This window comes from Ursus maritimus, unplaced genomic scaffold, assembly GCF_017311325.1.
Source record: "Ursus maritimus isolate PB19 unplaced genomic scaffold, ASM1731132v1 scaffold_21, whole genome shotgun sequence".
Classification (NCBI taxonomy): domain Eukaryota; kingdom Metazoa; phylum Chordata; class Mammalia; order Carnivora; family Ursidae; genus Ursus; species Ursus maritimus.
The window spans coordinates 26,757,143-26,777,710 of NW_024424564.1; the positions used below are offsets into that span (position 1 = coordinate 26,757,143).

Below are 20,568 nucleotides of genomic sequence, written 5' to 3' on the forward strand. Positions count from 1 at the left end.
ACCCTACAGCCCCACGTGGGGATTGGTAAGGTAGGACTATGTCACCTAAGATGGACCAATCAGAATCCACTGTGGGACTTATCTGTTAAAGTTAATTGGAAAGATTATCTCTTTCCTGTAGAGTTGCCAAACTACAAACATGTGAATCTTCCTTTATCCTTATAGGTGTGTGATTTTACCAGCCTTAAAAATGATGAAAAAAACATCAGTTTATGGAGTATTCTTTGAAAAACCCATATTTTCTAGTATTCAGGGAATATCATCAAACCCATTTGTTCATTTTTTTCTTGGTTGTGGAAAAAAGATTAGCAAATATTGCCAAGGATACTAAACACTTCAATTACTGGTAGTTGGCCTTCTTTTTCCTTTATATTGTGGCTAAAAATTAACCTTAGGCCCAATTTAAAAATCAACAGTAAATAGTTACATTTCTGAAAAAAGTTGAACCTGGATAATATCAAATCAGAGGGATTTAAAAAAAACATTGTTTACACTCTTTTGTGAAATTCTAGACATGTCCATAATATTAATTCAGAATGTTCTATTTAGAATTATCAATAAATATTGATTATCTAGCAAATGGAGTTTGATTGACAAAATAAAATAGTGTTCCATGGAGATAATTATAATATAGATAGATCATTATCCTCTACATCTATCAAATAATCAAGAAGATATTAGCCATTATGGCCCAAAAAAAAAATGATATCAAGAAATTCTAAAATTTAAACATTCTAGTAGGAATATGAGAGAAAAGAAATCCAATGGATCTTCAAGAAGGAATTTCCTGGCATATTTTAAATTATTAGTTTAATTTTATAGAAATAATTCATATCATTTATTCATTAATCAATTTGACAAGTATTTTTTAATATCTCCAGATGACTAATAATTTCCTTTAAAACATAATATCCATTTCCATTATCCACTGCCCTACTTCAGAGTCTCATGAATCTCACTTAAATTATTTCAACAGATCCACCAATGGTCCTCCTGTCCATGGTCTTTTTTTATTCCAGTCCATTTCAACTTCACAGGCAACATTTCAGTAGCATCTGTAAAAATCTAGTCATACCACCTCACTGTCTATAAATGTATTTTGATTCTCAGTACCTAGAGAATGAAATCCAAAGTTCCTCACAATTTGGCCACAATATTTATAGCTCCCCAGGTGGGTCTGCTATATCAGCACTTCCATCTAACTAGCCATATTGGACTTCTTAACATTTTCTCTTTGACACCTTTGTTTCTGTGTTCACATTGTTCCTGCAGTAGCTTTTTTATATTTTCTGTCTGAAATCTCCTTTTCATCATTCAAATCCTGGTTCAAATAATACTTCCTCTTTGAAGCAGAGTGTCTGTTCATTCTTTATAGCCTTAATTAGGTTTATAATTAATGGAAAATTAATTTGTAATACACGAATCTTCACTCAGTGAAGGAGAAAAAGATATTATTCAAAATGTGATGAGTAAAAGAGTAAAGTGAGCTGTGGGAATTTGATGGGAACATTCTAGAGAGAGAATATGAAATAGGGTTTCATAAAACAGCTATGTTTTCATGTCATTATGTTTGCTACTAAACGTTTAACATTTTTTGACTCAAAATTTATTTTCTAATAAAAGAGGTATAATTATTTCAATTAACTTATATAAAGTTTGCTTGTCTTTTTCTATTCCTTAGAGATTTCAGAAACTTATTTCATGAATACGTAGTTTTTATTTATTACTTTTTTAAAAGATTTTATTTATGTATTTGACACAGAGGGAAAGAGAGAGAGAGAGAGAGAGCAAGCACAAGCAGGGCAAGCAGCAGACAGGGCAGAAGCAGGCTCCCTGCTGAGCAAGGAGCCCGATGTAGGGCTCAAACCCAGGACTCTGGGATCATGACCTGAGCTGAAAGCAGACACTTAACTGACTGAGCCACCCAGGCGTCCCAATACAGAGTTTTTAGAACTAGAAGTCAATTTTGATAAATGTAGTTTACATAGTTAATCCACAGATCAAGAAACTGAGGCCACAAAGAGCTAATTTGAATGAGAGGCAGAATCCACATCTCCAGAACTAACTTATGAAACACTAGTCCAGAAGCACTACCTCTAAGGAATCAAGGTCAAAGAGTAAATATTCCACCCTTGTTTATAGTGAAGAGTGATTTATTATTAATAAGAAAATGATTTAAAGATTATTCAGAGAAGGATTTCTAAAGAAGAAGAAAAGTTGAAATTGATTTTCTAAATGTTATGTATATTCTGGGAATATGCTTCTCTATAGTCTGTATTCCCAGAATATAGGACAATGTTGAGCATATATATATTTTAGATGCTCGAATACCATGAAATGTTACAAGTTTTATATATTTTACCAGAGGTCCCTCTGCTCCATGACATTTAAAAAATATATTGTCTAATTGTACATTTTTGCATAATTTTCCTGGTTATGACTTTCATATATGTCTCATAACTTTTATGTGGATTAGATAAATTAATTAATTTACGTTGGTGTTTTTGGCAGTGATGTTACCCATTTCAGTTATCTGATTTTAAAAGAGACTTGTGGCTCCAGCTGTGGCAATGTTCTTTTCTATATTCCTCTTTTGAAATGTGTTTTCTAATGAATCATTTATATGAGAAGTTTCTAGAGCATGGCTTATTTCCTAATTGACAACTTTGTTCTGTACAACTTTTGAATGGCACTGTTAATAAAGAGTGTGGAGACACAGGTAAATATACTACTTTGTAAAGCTCTAGGACAAGATATAATGCAACTCCCCCGGTTATCTCTTTCTATAAAAACTATAAACAGGGAATGTCAGAAAAGCTGTCACATATTTGGAATTTTTCTTTCCTTCTTTCTTTTTTGGGGGAGTGTCTTTAGGTGATAAAGAATGGGTTTGACATTAAGGTGGCTAGGTAGTAGACAACTTTACTCTTGTGGGTTCCGAAATCTGAAATAAGCAGTGTAGATACTTTCTTTTTTTTTTTTAGTGGATGTGCAACTTAATTAGACAAGTAGCATATTTTTCATGTCTCTCTCAGCGTCATCAGACCACTTATCAAGTTTGGATAAAAGACATTTGTTCACAATGTACCTCACTGTCCGTGTTTTCCCTCAGCTAGAAACTGTTTGTAATGACCCCATCTTTAGAGGTTATGGGGATCTTGACCAGTTTTCAACCTGTTTTCCAGAGACCTTGAGGAAAGAGAGGGCTTTCAGAATCTAGAGATCCAACTTTAAAATGGCTACGAAGCCCTAGACATTGTCATCACTAGCCACGTACACCAGCCACCCTCACCTACCTTCCTCTTCTTTATTCTGTTTCCATTCAAAACTGCCATTCCATGCTAGGAAGGCTCCTATGGTGAATCCGAGATACCACCCTTCTGATTCTGAAGATCACACTCCAGGTGAGACAGTGTGAGACAGTGAATAAAAGTAAGGTTATAGTTGTCATAACAATTAATTTTTAAATATGTACTTTCTTTTTCACTTATAAAGAATGCATGCTTAAATTGGACTGATCATTGCTGTGATACCTTTCATTTACCTTAAAATATGTAGGATGGTTTTGTGTGTGTGTGTATGTGTGATTTAATTGAAGGTACATCCCCCAGGGGCTGTACGCATTCTATTGAAGAATTTTGGCCCAGGGCTAGCCAGCTAGCTTTCTAACTAGAAGTTCCATGCTCTAGAGAATACTGATGCTACTACTTCTGTTATCTGTATCTATACCATACAAATCTACCTTATTTATAGATTTTGGAAATATGTTAGAAATAAGAATGTTAGATATTGTTCATAAATAGCACACTATGTGGCAAAATAATTTTTTTTAGGCAGGACAATTGTTGCTTATTGACTAACACCATTCATGTAAGAAAGGCTCATTGGTAATATTAAAGCTCTTCAGGATATATGGATTGGATAAAATTGTTTCAGAGGCATAGACAGGAATAGGGTATAAGATTTCAAGGAAGTCTGCCTTTGGCGGTAGAAATGATACTCACAACTTCAGCCATAATGAGACTGATTCCAGTCACTGGTGTGGGAGGATTTCTAATGATGTGTCTGTCTTGAGTAAATATTTCATGCAAGCTGTTAATGAGAGCACTTAGCTGTACAAAAAGCTGGGACTTCATCAAGCTTTAAAGAATATGTTGTGTGACCTAAGTTGTGTCTATTTGTCAATATACTAGTCTATATGTGATACAGAATTTGGTCTGTGATTTGCTTTCAGTATGGTCTGGTGGCCACGTAACATACCACAAATAACCTAAAAGTTGTGTTTATTAAATTGGCTTGAGGCCAGTTCATAATTGTTTATGGAACACACACCAAATGCTGAGTACTTTGCATATATTATTTAATCTTTATAGTGATCTACACAATAATCCTTGCAATAATCCTAACACAACTGTTACTTTTTGGTTTTAGTAAACTATGTATAGGGTGCTGTTAATCATTGCCATTATTTGGAAAAAGAGAAGCAAGATGATCAAATCCACCTATAAGGTGGGTACAATTACCCTGTTTTACAGATTAGGAAATTGAGCCACAGGGAGTTAAGTGATCACTGAAGGTCACAAAGCTAGAAAGTGACCAATCTTGGATTTAATTTGTGCCTGAGTGACTCTAAAAACCTATCCTTCTAATCATGATGTTTTATTGCATCCATTAATGACTCTTTCTTGTTAAATAGAAGAATTTATGGGCTAAGATGTGAGTTAAATATTCCTGATCATATAGTATTTACATTGTAGAGTTTTCATGTGTGGTCAAAAGGTAGAAAATAACTTGTCAAGTCCTAGGGCATGCTGGGTAGCTGTCAGGACTATAGGATAATTAGACACCTTTCAAAGGGGTACTCTCAGCGTGGAAAATGTCCTTAAGGACTCAGATTTAAATGACTGACTTCGTGACAATGAAGGACTCTGAAAGCGGAACAAGGTTCTTTTATGTAGAGCAAAGGAAACAGGCTAGCATTGAGTCTTTTCAGGGCAAACACTGGAAGCTGAAGATTATCCGTGCTGATTTTTACCCTAATCCCTGTTACTGGGTTTCTGGTTACCTGACCTTAGTATAGCTTGTACAATATCATCTCTGTAACCTTTGTGTTTCTCAGTTTATCTTGATCAACTATCAGTGCAAAGTGAGAGGCTGCCTTTCATCTGGTTTCCAATGGTGCTAAGTAGAAAAGGAGAAACTAAAAAGTTTGCATTGAGCAGAAATAAAGTACTCAAGGTATTAAAGCACCTGACAGTAAATCTAAAGAAGGTATTTGAAGAAGGAAGGCTTCCTAGGGAGAAGGTTCACTAAAGAATATTGACACTGTAGGACATTGCAAACAAAGAGGGTTGACTAAAATCTTGGTTTGCAGTGGTACAAAGTTTTCCTATCTGACGTTCAATAAAGAGTTTTTGTCAATTCATCCTTATGCTGAAGCTGTTCTCCTAAATCTAATATATCAAAGATCTGGCATCATTAAGGAAGATAATCCTAAGAACTCTTAGCAATATAAGCAAGGCTAGCAAAACAACAACAACAACAAAAAAAACAAAAAACAAAAAAAAAAACCAAAACCCAGAAAGTGTAATGCTATATAAGCTTTCCTCTCTGGGAAGAAAATAGAACAGGTTTCACTTTTGGAGACCAGCTAAATCAGGTGGAAGAGCAGGGAGAGGCTTTGTAGCCAAGGAAGGAGGAGGAAGTGAACAAGGGAGCTGTAAAACACAAAATGATTTACTTACAGTTGTTTATTAGATGAAAGGAGGAGGCACATTTTACTTATCTAATGTGTTTCATTTTTTTAGTGGAAAGAACATTAACTTTCCAGTAAACAGACCTGGGTTTAAAGCCTGACTTCACCATTTTCCACCTGGGAAATTTACAGCAGATTCCTTAATCCCTCTGAGCCTCAGTTTCCCCAGAGGTTAAATGGAGCTTCCAGTTTCTGCCTCCCAGCAATGTTGGAGTCTATATATCTGTCACTTGATCTTCTGTTTTTGACTTTGGTCAACTCACCCTCCTGAGCGTCAGATGCTCCATCTTTAAAATGGGAATAATAATGCTTTCTGGCTCCAGTTGAGAACTTTTCCCCTGCACATGTGGACCAAACATATAGGAATGATGCTCTTGGTAGCTTTTGTTCCATCAAACCAGAATAATAATGACTACCTAGTAGTGGCACTTTAAATTAGACTGTAATGTATTTCAGATCCCTAGTTGATGATAGCCAGGTGATAGATGGTACAAAATATGCATGCAGTAAATATTAGAACTACATTATTAAATTCACACAAGATCTATAGGTGCACTGGCTTACTCAATACTTCCTTTCATAGAAAAAAATATATGCCATAGTAGACAACTTATGAGACAAAAATTTCTCATATTTAAATTGTGTTCTCCATTTTTTCCAAAGCATAATCTTATCCTCATAGAGAAGGGCACACATAAATCATACTCTCTATTTTCCAGAAAAGAAGGCTGAGATCTGGACAAATTTAGTGATCTTTACCAGAGATGATATGACTTTAAGTAGGGAGTCAGGCTTGGATTCTGGATTCCTAAATTCCATCCTAGTGATCTGCTCACTACACTGCATCTTTACTGTTCTGTGGGTCTGATACACCTTTCTAGAAATCCTCTGTTACGGTAAACTGTAAGAGCAAGAAAAAAATAATTAAAATAGGCTTTCCTATTATGAATTCATGATGTGTTGATATCCTTGGCTTATTGTTTCAGTTTTTTAAATGTAAAAAAAGAGATAATGAATTCTCTGTAACATTTAGAGAGGAACAGAGAGAACACACTTTTGCTAAATTGAGTGGACTCGTGCCACTATCAATTTTGAGCCTTGACCTGATTTCAGACCCTTGAAAGTTGAAAATTAGCAAAATGTTTTGCCATTTTTCAGAAACAAAGATTGAATCTTTTGAGTTCACAAATCAAATTCATCAACTTTAGATAGCTAAGGAAAAATATTTTGATCAACAAAGAAAATTGGAATATCAACAAAGTTATTTAATTTTCTTTGAAACATGTCTGCTTATAGTACATGGTTACTGAGTACATATTGTTTAAAAGCACTGGGTTTATAAGAATCAAACCTAAACTGAATTAGATTCCTTAATGTAGTTTATTTTGCCCAGCTATATACTTTACTACTTGATAATTTTTTTCTTTGCATTACTAGAATACTTCTAGAAAGTATTAGAAATAAAAAGCAATAGTAAATGTAATATACCAAGTATTTTAGCTCAGTCCAAACTACAGTAATTTAATTCAACCTATAATACTCATTAAGAGTCTTCTCTCTAGCGCTTAATGCTGGCCCTAAGATAACTAAGGTCTTTGAGGAATTCAATGTCTGAGCTTTATGATAATAAAAGCATATAGTTAGTAACTTTTATTGATCTCTTGCATGAATCAGCCACTCCACCAAGAGTTTTGCATATGTTTTCTTATTTAATACCCCCCACAACATCGTTTGGAGATATATTAACCCCATTTTATAGGTAAGGGAACTGTGGCTTAGATTAAGGAATATATCCAGGGATACACAGCTCATAAATGGCTTAATTTATTCACCTAATTCATATATTAACACAAATATGTAGACACAAATCAATTTACTTATGCAAGTGGACACAAACATTTGCAACTTTTTATAAAAAAAACTATGAATATATTTTTCCTTCTTTAATTGAAGCAAAGGTGCTTGCTGTTAGTTACTATTGTTTCTCCTGCCAGCTTATGCTTAAATAATGACTGTGTGATAGTAGCATCATCGTTGTACAGAAAGGGCAATGCATTTGTGATCACAGAGGAGTGCAAATGCCTTTCATGGCTATTAACTAGAGTCTTAAATGCTCTGGTCCTACCACTGCGCATTGTTCACTTTTTATGATAAATTATAACCAAAATGATATTTAAATTTTAGGTTAACTTCATAATAAAACTTCTCTTAAACCATAGTTGTAGTTTTCCTAGGGAATTGTGGTAATAGCATGCTTTGAATATACTCAGAACTGTCTTTTATAAAAGAATCCCAAACACACAAGGCTAGAAAGCTTCAGACATGAGTGCGTGAGGGGCAAAAGAGTAGGAGGGAAACTCAGAGAAACATGAAGTTTTAAAAAGAATAGACTCTCCCCACCCCCTGCCCCCATTTATTTGGTTTTCAGGTAGAAAACTCTTGATAGTATATTTAGAAAAATAGAGATATCTAATTCCAAATAGTGGATTGAGTGACTATATTCATTTATTAGGCTGCTGTAACAAACTACCACTGATTAGGTGGCTTAAACAACAGAAATTTATTTGCTCACAGTTCTGGAGGCTGGAAGAGTTGGCTTCTTCTGGGGCCTCCCCTTGGCCTGCAGATGGCTGCCCTCTTGCTGTGTCTTCCCATGGTCGTCCCTCTGCGCATACATGCCCCGGTATCTCTTTGCATGTCCAAATCTCTTATTATAAAGACAGAACTCATATTGGGTTAAGGTCCATTCTATTGGCCTCATTTTGGCTTAATTATCTCTTTAAAGTTCTCTCTTCAAATAAAATCACATTCAAGCTACTGGGGATCAGGGCTTCACATATGAATTTTGAGGGGAGACACAATTCACCCCGTAACAGTGACCTTTAGCTTCAAAGAGCTGAGTTCTTACAGATCTAGAAATTCATGTCTCCTCTACAAAGCGTTCACTGTAGATACACTGAGTACAATCTAATTTACTAATATAATGCTTTCTGTATTTTTATTTATCATTACCTTTATCATTTATCAAAAATGATATTCCTTCTTTTCTGTGCTATGCAGAGTGGGGTCCCTATTATGTTGTCTGGATTTCCCTTATAAATTAAAGGGAAATTTCCACAATGTCTGGAGCCCTAGATGTCCTGCAAATGAAGGAGGAGGATGTGCTCAATTTCCTGGCCGCAGGAACCCACTGAGGCAGCACCAGCCTTGACTTCTAAACAGCATAGTACAATATGAAAGAGAAAAAAAAAAAGGATGGCATTACCTCACAAATCTGAGGAGAACCTGGGAGAAGCTTCTGCTGGCAGCTCATGCCCTTCTTACCATTGAAAACCCAGCTGATATCAGTGCTGTATCCCCCGTGAATACTGACCCGCGAGCTGAAGTTTGCTGCTGCCACTGAGGCCACTCCTGCCACAGGTGGCTTAGCTCCTGGAACCTTCCCTAAGCCGGGACTTCCGGTGGTTCCTGATCCCAGGGCTGAGCGCTGGCTGCTCAGGGAGGCCTCCTAGGTTAACCCGCCCGCCCTGGCGCTGGGGAACACAGACTGTCCTGCGCGCGATATGGACATTGTCATCTCCCTCAGAGGGGCTGTTGGGGTGGATGCTGGCCCGGAAGTTCTGCGCATGCGCGGCGCCGCGTCCATGAACCCCCGTGGGAGGTCCCGCCCGGTCTCTGCTTCTACAAAGATCCTGAAGGGATCAGAAAGGAGGAGCAGGCCGCTGCTGAAATGCCTGTGACTAAGGAAGAATTTCAGGGTGAATGGACTGCTCGGGCTCCGAATTTACTCCTGCTCAACCTGAGGGCCCAGACGGGTGTGAAGGCATGCGGGGGTCCTCTGTGTCTGCTGGAGTGGAGTGGCCCGCCTGCCCCCGAACACTGGACGGCAGCACCACTGCTCCAGCTGCTGAACGGGTAGGAACAACCACTGAGTGGTCTTAAGCTATTCTTCCCCACACTCTTTATTTTCTAATGCTAATTTAAAATTGTTTTTATTTTTAAAGACATATTTATTTATTGGAGGGGGGAGGGGCAGAGGGAGAGGAGGAATCTCAAGCAGGCTCCTTGCTGAGCGTGGAAACTGGTCGTGAGGCTTAATATCACCACCCTGAGATCATGACCTAAGCTGAAACAGAGTCGGTCCCTTAACAGACTGCACCATCCAGGCGCCCCTCTTCCACACACTCTTCAACAGAAAATGGAAATGAGGTTGATGAAAAAGAAACAGTTTATTTAAAAAAAAAAAAGATATTCCTGAATTAGCTTTAATAATATATGTTATATCTGTGTGTGCATATATAAATACACACACACAGGCAGGCAGAGAGACAGCCGTGGTTATAGCTGCTACCTTTTTCGCTTACACATTTACAACCAAAAGTACACATCCATTTATTAATCAATTAGATGTAACCAAATGAATAACCAAGATCACACATTTTCACCATGCTAGAAGCACTTTTTTTAAAAATGCATTTGACTAAGCTTCTCTTTTAGATTAATTTACAATTTCATGTTACATTAAGCTTGGTTTTTTAATGTATTTATATAGACTAAAATAAATTATCTACAGTTGTACTGAGTTAAAAATTATCTCAAGTACATTCAGCAAGAGCCTTGCTATTGTGGATTGAATTTTCCAAAAGTGGCTGCAACAACGTTTCCAATTCCACAGGCTCTTGAAAGTTCCCAGTCAAGACGTGACGTGTGTGTCTCTGCCTGTCCCCCACCTGTGTCTTTAAAGCTTGGTGGGCCTTTATGACTGCCTCAATAAATAGAAGCAGCAGAAGGGATACTATGGGACTTTTGAGAACAGACCCTAAAAGGCAATATAACAGTTATTTTTATTTGCTTATTTGACTATTTTTAGGTAAGTTCTTTAAATATGTTTGAATTTTTAATGCTGTCTGTAGTTCAGAATTTTACTTAATTTCTTTTTAATGATCTATATAATAAATATTGATGTTCTCATGTAATACATTTGTTTGCTATTCTCTAGAGAATAGCCATCTGTTTTTATTGGGGAGGTAATATTTTATGAATCTTGAATCATTCTGTTTACTGTTATAAAGTATGACATAAGCCAGCCTAGCATACTGAAAAGTTCATTAATATGTTGGCTCTTATTAATTATAAAAATTTTACTTTTCTACATCAGTTTCTTCATTTATTAAAAAATGGGAGGTCATACCAAGTCAATATATGACCATGAAATTACCTTGTTAAAATTTTTTTTTAGCAAGATCCTGAAATGACTCTATGATTAAGAAAGTTTTTGGAGTAATTTCTAGTTGTTCAATTCCTTAATGTAGGAAGATTTCAAACTCAGTAGAATTACATTTAATTCTCAATCATCATCAATAATGGGAGCAAAATAATAATAATTCAAAGGGATGAATAATCTCCAGATTTTGTACTTTTGGATTTCAAATGAGTTTTGCATTATTTTGTCTATTGCTATATAGTCCTAATTATTCTTTCTCATTGAGATATAAAATGTAGTATTAATTAAAAGATCTTTATCAGCCATATGCAGTTCCATCAAAAATTTTTTTAAAAGGATACACTTCTCATATGATTTAGTCATTCCACTCCTCAGAGATATGAGGCATATGTCCATACAATGGCTTAGATATAGATGTTCACACCTTCTTTATTTGTAGTAGCCAAATAATGAAACAACCCAAATTTCCAATAAGTAAATGGATAAACCATTTTATATACATACAATGAACTACTACTCAATAATCAATAAAAACCAACTGGTGATACACACAAAGACATGGGTGGATCTCTATTATTAAAATAAGTATACGGAGTGAAAGAAGTCAGACAAAAAAAAAAAAATAAGAGTACCCACTATATGATTCCATTAATCAAAATTCTAGCAAGTGCAAAATAATCTATCATGACAAAAACCAGATCAGATTTTGCCTGGGGACACGAGGAGAGTGGGTGAGAGGGATACAAAAGTATATGGGAAACTTTTGATGTGATGAGTATGTTCATTATCTTGACTAGTCTGATGGATCCATGAGTATACACATATATTAATACCTATCAAATTGTATACATTAAATGTGTCCTTTTTTGTGTGCTAAATATACCTCAAATTAACTTTAAAAATAATATTAAAAATCTTTAAAATAAACAAAAGGTGTGTGAGAGCTATCTATGTAAAGAAAATTTTAAGACTTAAAATTTATGTATAGTATCTGTAGGACATTTTATTAAATTCTTGGCAGAATTTTTACGCCTCTACTGAATGGCATGATGAATATTTCAGTTGCTAGTTTTAATAATTATGTAGTTTTTGAGTATTTTAAATAGTGACTTTATGTTAATTTGAAACTAGATATTTGAGCAATTAATATACATCTATGCTTATAATGAGTAATAATACATAATTTAAAAACTCAAGTGTAGCCATTGTTAATTTATTGCTATAGAAATACTCAGTTTCCTGTCTTGCTGAAAATTGTGGTCTTCTAACCTGATTTAATGCCAGTCAGTTACTCAGCATAAATGTTTGAACCACATTGTGATACAGGTTGTGGGTAGTGAGATAAGGTAAAGAATCAGAAAGTTTGAAATCAGATAAAGGGCCGAAGACTCATGAAACTATAACAGAAAGTGCTAAATACTTTTCAAGAATTACAGAAAAATAATTACAAAAATAATTATTTTTAAAAAGGAAGAATTACCAAAACAAAAACAAAAACAAAAAACCCACCCCAGGTGAATTCCTGGGGCAACTCATCACTTTCAATGAGTAGGTTTTGCATTCCTGTAGATCACTTGTGTCTGAAAAGACCAGGGATGTCCAATGGAAGAAAGGTTGTTTGAGAAGGCATTTGAAGGCAGGATAGAATCTGAACATGAGGATTTGGTTTGGAGAAAGAATATTTCAAATGAAGGGAACTATGTGTGCAAACACAGATGGCTAAAAATGCCGGATGCCTGTAAAAAATTTTGACTGGTTCAGGTTGGCTTGAATATTTCCTTTATTTTTATTTTTAATTTTAATTTTTTTTGGTATAAAGTTCGATGATTCATTAGTTGCGTATAACACCCAGTGCACCATGCAATATGTGCCCTCCTTACTACTCATCACCAGCCTATCCCATTCCCCCACCCACCTCCCCTCTGAAGCCCTCAGTTTGTTTCTCAGAGTCCATAGTCTCTCATGCTTCATTCCCCCTTCTGATTACCCCCCTTTCTTTATCCCTTTTTTCTCCTACTGATCTTCCTAGTTCTTATGTTCCATAGATGAGAGAAACCATATGATAATTGTCTTTCTCTGCTTGACTTATTTCACTTAGCATTATCTCCTCCAATGTCGTCCATGTTGCAGCAAATGTTGAGAAATCGTTCTTTTTGATAGCTGAGTAATATTCCATTGTAGATATGGACCACATCTTCTTAATCCAGTCATCTGTTGAAGGGCATCTTGGCTCCTTCCATGATTTAGCTATTGTGGACAATGCTGCTATGAACATTGGGGTGCATATGACCCTTCCTTCACTATGTCTGTATCTTTGGGGTAAATACCCAGTAGTGCAATGGCTGGATCATAGGGTAGCTCAATTTTTAACTTTTTAAGGGACCTCCACACTGTTTTCCAGAGTGGCTGTACCAACTTGCATTCCCACCAACAATGTAGGAGGGATCCCCTTTCTCCACATCCTCTCCAACAATTGTTGTTTCTTGCCTTGTCAAGTTTTGCCATTCTAACTGGTGTAAGGTGGTATCTCAAGGTGGTTTTGATTTGAATTTCCCTGATGGTTAATGATTTTGAACATTTTTTCATGTGTCTGTTAGCCATTTGTATGTCTTCATTGGAAAAGTGTCTGTTCATATCTTCTGCCCATTTTTTGATTTGTTTATTTGTTTCTCGTGTATTGAGTTTGAGAAGTTCTTTGTAGATCTTGGATACCAGTCTTTTATCTGTAGTGTCATTTGCAAATATATTCTCCCATTCCGTGGGCTGCCTCTTAGTTTTTTTGACTGTTTCCTTGGCTGTACAGAAGCTTTTTATCTTGATGAAATCCCACAAGTTCATTTTATCTTTTGTTTCTCTTGCCTTTGGAGATGTGTCATGAAAAAGGTCTCTGTGGCCGATGTCATAGAGGTTGCTGCCTATGTTCTCCTCTAGGATTTTGATGGATTCCTTTCTCACATCGAGGTCTTTCATCCGTTTAGAGTTTATCTTTGTGTATGGTGTGAGAGAGTGGTCAAGTTTCATTCTTTGCCATGTAGCTGTCCAATTTTCCCAGCGCCATTTATTCAAGAGACTGTCTTTTTTCCACTGGATGTTTTTTTCTGCTTTTTCAAAGACTAGTTGCCCAAAGAGCCGAGGGTCCGTTTCTGGGTTCTCTATTCTGTTCCATTGGTCTATGTGTCTGTTTTTGTGCCAGTACCATGGCTTGAATATTTCTGTGTGAGAGCCAGTACTTGGAGTATAGTTGGGGAGGTAAATTGAGATTAGGTCATATCTAAAACACTGTTTATTTGGTTAGACTTGAGTTGGTAAGCTACAGGGAACCATCAAAGTTGTTGGGCATTTTCATTTATGATAAGATCTATATTTTAGGCAAATAATATGGCAACAGAGTATAGGAGAAGTTGTAGGAAAGAAAAAATGTTTTCTGCTTTAAGTAGTTTTTCATTTTTGAAATGGTCACCTATGTTGCCAAAAGATACTTTCTTAAGCAGATAACATATTGGCTTTATTAGGGATGCCAAGAAGGAGGAGTTAGTTATTAGAAATAGGATAGGTTGACTAGCTAGTGACTATATAGTCCGCCTGTAGACTCTGGCTTACTTATACTCTGATCATACTGTCATACCAGGTCATACTGTGGATGAGAGGGATATTTATCTCCCCTACTGGGGCAGCTTTTGGCTAATTTTAACTCCCATGCTAAGACAGGGTAAGTTAAAAGAGACAGGACTATGAACCTGGCAGAGAGAAAGGATCAGGTAGGCATGATGATACATCTGTGGAAATTAGGTAAAATAGGGATCAACGCGCAAATTTAAACTAGGCAGTGGATTAAAAGCAGTCATGAGTGGTGGTGAGGGGCGTGTGGGGTTGGGAGAAAAGAGGAGAATTTGTAGCATGTGCAAAATTTCCCTGGCGTAAATATTCCTACCCCAATCAATTTTAAACTACCGAAGTAGGATCAACAGGCTCACAAAATTTTGGAAATTGAAACAGTCCATTCTTGTGGCCCATCACGGGCCAGCACCAGCCCACTACCAGTACTGCCACAGAGATTTATAACCCAGGCAGGGATAAGGGACCAGAGATCGGGGAATTAGGCAAAGAGACTAGGCAAGAAGTTGTGTGAATCTGGGCAAGGGATCTGGGTGATATATACTAATATCATCAGCAAGAAAAAGCTGGTTATATTACTGAAAATTATATGAGCCGTGGCCTCCCTGTAGTCTTTTGTTTGATCTCTATGCGGGTAGGTCAGAGGCAGGTAGAGGCAAATTGGAGTATCTGCCTGAGTTGTGAGCAGGGGCCTAAGAAGCATCATATGGCAGTCATGGTCTTCTTCTTCTCTTTTTTTTTTAAGTCATAATGGGTTTCTTGGTCATTAGTAGGGCTTTGGCTCCTCCTTTTGATTAGAGGCTTCATTCTCAAACCTACATCTTGATAAGTATGGAATAAGGAAAAGTAGTCACTGAAGGAAAGCATTTCTCCATCTGGTAGTGAGTTGCCTGCTTCTAGCCAGTTTTTTAAAATGAGATAAATCACATAATTTGTACAGAAGTCTTTCAGCCTGCCTCTTTCTCTCTAAATGTTCTGCCTTGTTTAAAGCAAGCTATCATTCCAAGTGACACCATTCACAAACATGGTATTATAAAAATAGTCTCTAGCTCACATTCTACGATGGGAGGTTTCAGTGTTTAAATCTGTGAAATTATTTAATTTCCAGAAGAAATTTATGACCTAAATAATAATGAAAAGAATTCTAAAATGACCTGATGACTATAGTTTTCATCAATTAGTAAATTTTAAAAAAAATAACTGTCCTTAACATACCAATATTTTTTATGAGTTTGGCCTTTGGGTAGAGTTTTAGTAATATTATTCCCACTGATAATTTCTGCCAATTAGTTAGAAGTTTAGGGAAGCCCAGAGAAGCCTTCCAAAATGTCAATAAAACAATTAAATAGGGTATTTAAAGGATCCAAATTTTGTTAAAGATTGAAACTCTATGGACTCTGAGAAACAAACTGAGGGCTTCAGAGGGGAGGGGTTGGGGGAATGGGATAGGCTGGTGATGGGTAGTAAGGAGGGCACGTATTTCATGGTGCGCTGGGTGTTATATGCAACTAACGAATCCTTGAACTTTACATAAAAAAAAAAAAAGATTGAAACTAAAAATTTCTTCATTAGAGTGCTCCCTTTCCTTTCAAATGTTTTTTGTTAGTGGAACTAAATATTATTATGCAAATAGTTGTGGAAGTAGTGTTTTCTAAAGATACACATCCACCTTATATCATAAAAATTGTTGACAAAATTAAAAAATGGTATATATACAATTAATTATGTAAAATCATTAGAAGTTGTGGAATTAGAAATAGTTTGTGGTTGGGTTCTCCATCTCCTGTGAAGGAAAAAAAGAGATAAATAAACAAAAATTTAAAATATTAATTTAAAAGGCACCCTGCACAAGCCTACTGCCCATTTCATTTTTCATTCCATAGCTCATATCCTAACTGCACTACTGCTTTTCCATGCTACCAAGCCTGTCTCCACCTGGCTGAAGAGTTCAAGTCCACGCCTGTCTCTGATAATGTCCCTGAGCCTCTCTCCAAAGTCCTTCCCAAGGCACTAGGGCTTCAAGCTTTCTCTTTCTTGTAAAGTCCCAAGAGGCTCTCCCAAGAGAAGTATGAACTTACAGCTGTAAGCCCAGCTCAACAACATTTCTGTCCTGCTCCTTATGAATCCACAGACTGTGGTCGCATGCTATAGGCCTCTTTGTGAGTTGTAAGCTTCTTTGTTTACCACAGCATTATATACTGTTTATTCCCCTGCCCCTTTTCTTTTTCTAGAGAAGAGCTAGGGAGGTAGGTTTGGTATCCCATTTCCCTTGAATTTTGTAAGAAGCCGTCCCTGGAGTATAAACTAGTATTATGTTACCCTAAGCCATTTCTTGGCTTTTCTGTTAAGAATTGCCTTCCCTCAAACCTTTAACCATGCTCCACATACTCCCTATCCCCTTTTCAGTTCTATTTCCCTCCCTAATATTCATCACTGAGTGTAATGCCTTATATTCTACTTCTGTATTTGTCTATAATTTTTTTTTCCCACTAGAATGTAAATTATAGAAGGTCAGGGGTTATATCTGTGTTGTTTACTGTTGTATCCCTGGCACCTAGAGCCATGCCTGTACACAGTAGGTACTAGATAGTTACTGAATGTGTGAATAAGTACAAGAATGAATGAATAAAGTCTGGAGGATAGGGTTCAGAACTGGTAATAGGGTCAAAGCTGTGGCCTTCTAGTGGCCAGTTTCATAAGAAAGAAGATGAACATAATTTCCATGCAGGACTATTATTTATTGTAAATATATGCCTCATTCATTCATCTATTCACTTAACAACAAATATTTGTTGAGACCTTTTTACATAAAGGCATTGTTCTATATGCTGGAAGTTGGTGCAGAGTTCTAGGTTAGTAGGTTTGCTGGGATAAGTAAGGTTCAGAAATGATGCATGTTATTATGATATACCATGTGATGCTTACTTACATTCTGGCTGAAGGAATATATGAATGAATGCTAGAGTAAGCATCCTGATAGAGGTAGATGTAAAGCAGGAGCAAAGAAGCTATGAGTGCCTTAAGGAGGTTGTGAAGAGACCTCGGCAGGCATGGATTTACTGAGGAAAAGTCACTTATTTTATATACTAAAGGAATTGTTCGCAGTGGTCACTTTGAGCTGAGGGAACTGAATGTTCAGAAATATAAATGAGGAAGAATAAATCATTTGGGGAGAATTGCCGAGTTATTTGTGACCAGACATTGGAAATGTAGGTTGGGGCAGGATTAGAAAGTACCTTAAGAATTTTAAATTTGTATCCTGTAGGTTATTGGAAACTACTTAAGGTTATTAAATGAGGAGTGACATGTATGTTATATGTTTCAGAAACATGAATATTTTTGGTGCAAAATGTTTGGGAATGGAGGAGGAAGGAGATTTCATATAGAGATGCCTGGTAGGAAGCCATAACTTTGGTCCAAGTGAAAATGATGAGGACTACGGTGATAGCAATGGGAGCAGAAAAGAGGTAATAGAGTAAATAAATATTTTGGAGGTGGAATCCGTAGGATTTGAAGAGAAGGATGAGGAATGGCAAAGTTTCTAATTCGGGGAACTAATATATTGCTTTATCTTTAACTCATATGACTAATACATGGGGTAGAGGGAACAGGCTTGGTCGGAAGTTGGGAAAGGAGACACCCATTTGCTATTAGACATGTCATGTGTGAGTTGCCAGATGCTATTATTAGGAAGATGACCCCTGGGCTCAGTGAAAAATGGGGCTGTAGAGGAAGATTTGGGTGTCATTGCTGAGGCTATAGGATTTTGTGAGTGCCATCAGATAGAAGATACAAAGCAAGACTAAAAGCACTCCTAGGATGGAATTCTGAGGTACATGAGTATTTAGGAGGAACGGGTAGAGATGGAGAGTAAATACTCAAGTTTCACCAGAACCAGAGGAGAGAGAAGGGAGGGGGAATCTTTGCAGAAGGAAGAATCATCAACCAAAAACTGCTGCAAAAGTCAAGAGAATGAACAATTAAGAGTTTTGGGTGACCTTAAAAAGAGACATTTCAGTTGGGTGCTGGAGGTGACAGCTGGATTGTGAGGTCTAGAAGGTGAGAAAGCAAACAGAATGCTCCACGTTTTATATGAATGCATAGCAGCATCCCCTCTTGCACCCTCGGCCCCGCTCCATGCCACCCTTGCCACAGAAACAGATTCGCAGTCATGCAGGGCTTACAATAACTTGAATTAATTTAGTACCTTGTACTCACGTAAAAACTCTATAATAGTATTCATGAGTTATACAATGTAACTGCAAGTTGTTTCCTTTTCCTTTAGCACCCTCACAGATACTTTTTATGACTGAGGAATACCACTTACTGAACAAAATGTGTTTGAGGAAGTGAGTACGGAAGTCTTTATTTCTGAAAAAATCAAGGGTACGTGTTCTGATTACAAATAGCAGTCACCTCTCCTGAGGTGTCCTTGACTTACGTTTGATTGGTTCTGAGCTGGTAATAGTAGCCTCGGTCACCTATATGATGAAAAAAATTGCTGAGATCATTTTATAAGCAGAGTTTTTGTCCAAAAGCCAAAGGACAGAAAGAACACACATACCTATGTATCAATGTATGTAAATGTATAGAAAAATCCGGAGAGTATATACCCAGTACTTATTAGTGGATAACTTTGGATAGAGGAGTGAGATTAAAGAAGGGACAAAAGGAGAACTGTACTTTTTACTTTATATTCTCATGCACTGTATAAAATTTTCAATCAACATCTATTCATGTATTACTTACACAACTCTATTTTTTTATTTAAATTTTAGTTAACATACAGTGCAGTATTGGTTTCTGGAATAGAACTCAGTGATTCATCACTTACATATAACACCCAGGTGCATTACTTGTACAGTTCTTTAAAAGAGTAGTATCTTCTTACGTGGAAGATGCCTTTCTACAACTACCCCACACAAAATACTAAACAGAGTATATAATGCATTGAGGGTTTAAATATCTACTTGTTGACAAGTTAGTCTTAATTGTGAGCCTATTGGTGAAGGGAAAACGTGAGCAAGTTAACCAAGGGTAGAAGATAGATAGATAGATAGATAGATAGATAGATAGATAGATAGATAGATATGGTTAGCCAAATTTTAGTGTTCTTTTCAGCAGCCAAATGGTACGATATACTTTCCCAGAGTGTAGTCCTCTTGCACGTACATCACAAGGGGATACTCAGTAGAAATACAGATTCCCAATCCTGTTGATCTACCAAATAGGATGCTCTGAGGGTCAAACCTGGGAGCTTGCATTTTTAAAGAACACTGTTGGCGGTTCTCAGGTATACCAACATTTGAGGATCATTGGTACAGATAAGAAAGAGAGTACTAACTTGGGAAGCTGCGGGCCCAAGTTTTAGTCCTAATCCTTACCATTTAGGTGGCTTTGCACAAATGGTTTATCTTTTCTGATATTTTCTCTTCTGATAATCGGCATTCCCTCCCAGTTCTAGGATTCTATGATACTTATGATTGTAAGCATGACATGGCACCATGAAGGAGAAACTTACCTGTAAATCAAGCTCTTTGTTATTATGTTTGTATTTGTGCCTGGTCCTACCAAGTAAGATGCCTTTAGTGAAATTGTGTTTATTGTTTAAAACTTTTAAAATCTGAGCTTATCAAACATTCAGATGCTTATCTAGGACAGGAATTCCTGCTGCTAATGGTCACGGGGTGTCAGTCATGGGGGGAATAGAGCAGTGCGATAATAGAGCAGTCATTAAAATTTCTCTTATTCATCCTGATTTGTAAATATTCAGATGTGAAGTGTCTGTAAAGTGGCTGGGGCAGGAGATGAGGTTGGTGGGGGAGGCATGAGTAATGAAGGGAGTGCTATAAACCTAAAGCAGTTTAGTTCCTTAACGTTGAAGGTTATTGAAATTCCAAGTTTCTTTTGGTGTGGGTATGATCTTTCTCACCTCCTGTCTTTGTGTAATAGCTGGGTAATTAAGTCTCCTGCA

At 36.7% G+C, this 20,568-nt stretch overlaps 1 pseudogene; it reads left to right on the forward strand.

Annotated features, from left to right (window-relative positions):
• Positions 1 to 8,430: 8,430 nt before the first annotated feature.
• Positions 8,431 to 10,517, forward strand: LOC103660068 (annotated as a pseudogene).
• The last annotated feature ends 10,051 nt before the right edge of the window (positions 10,518 to 20,568 follow it).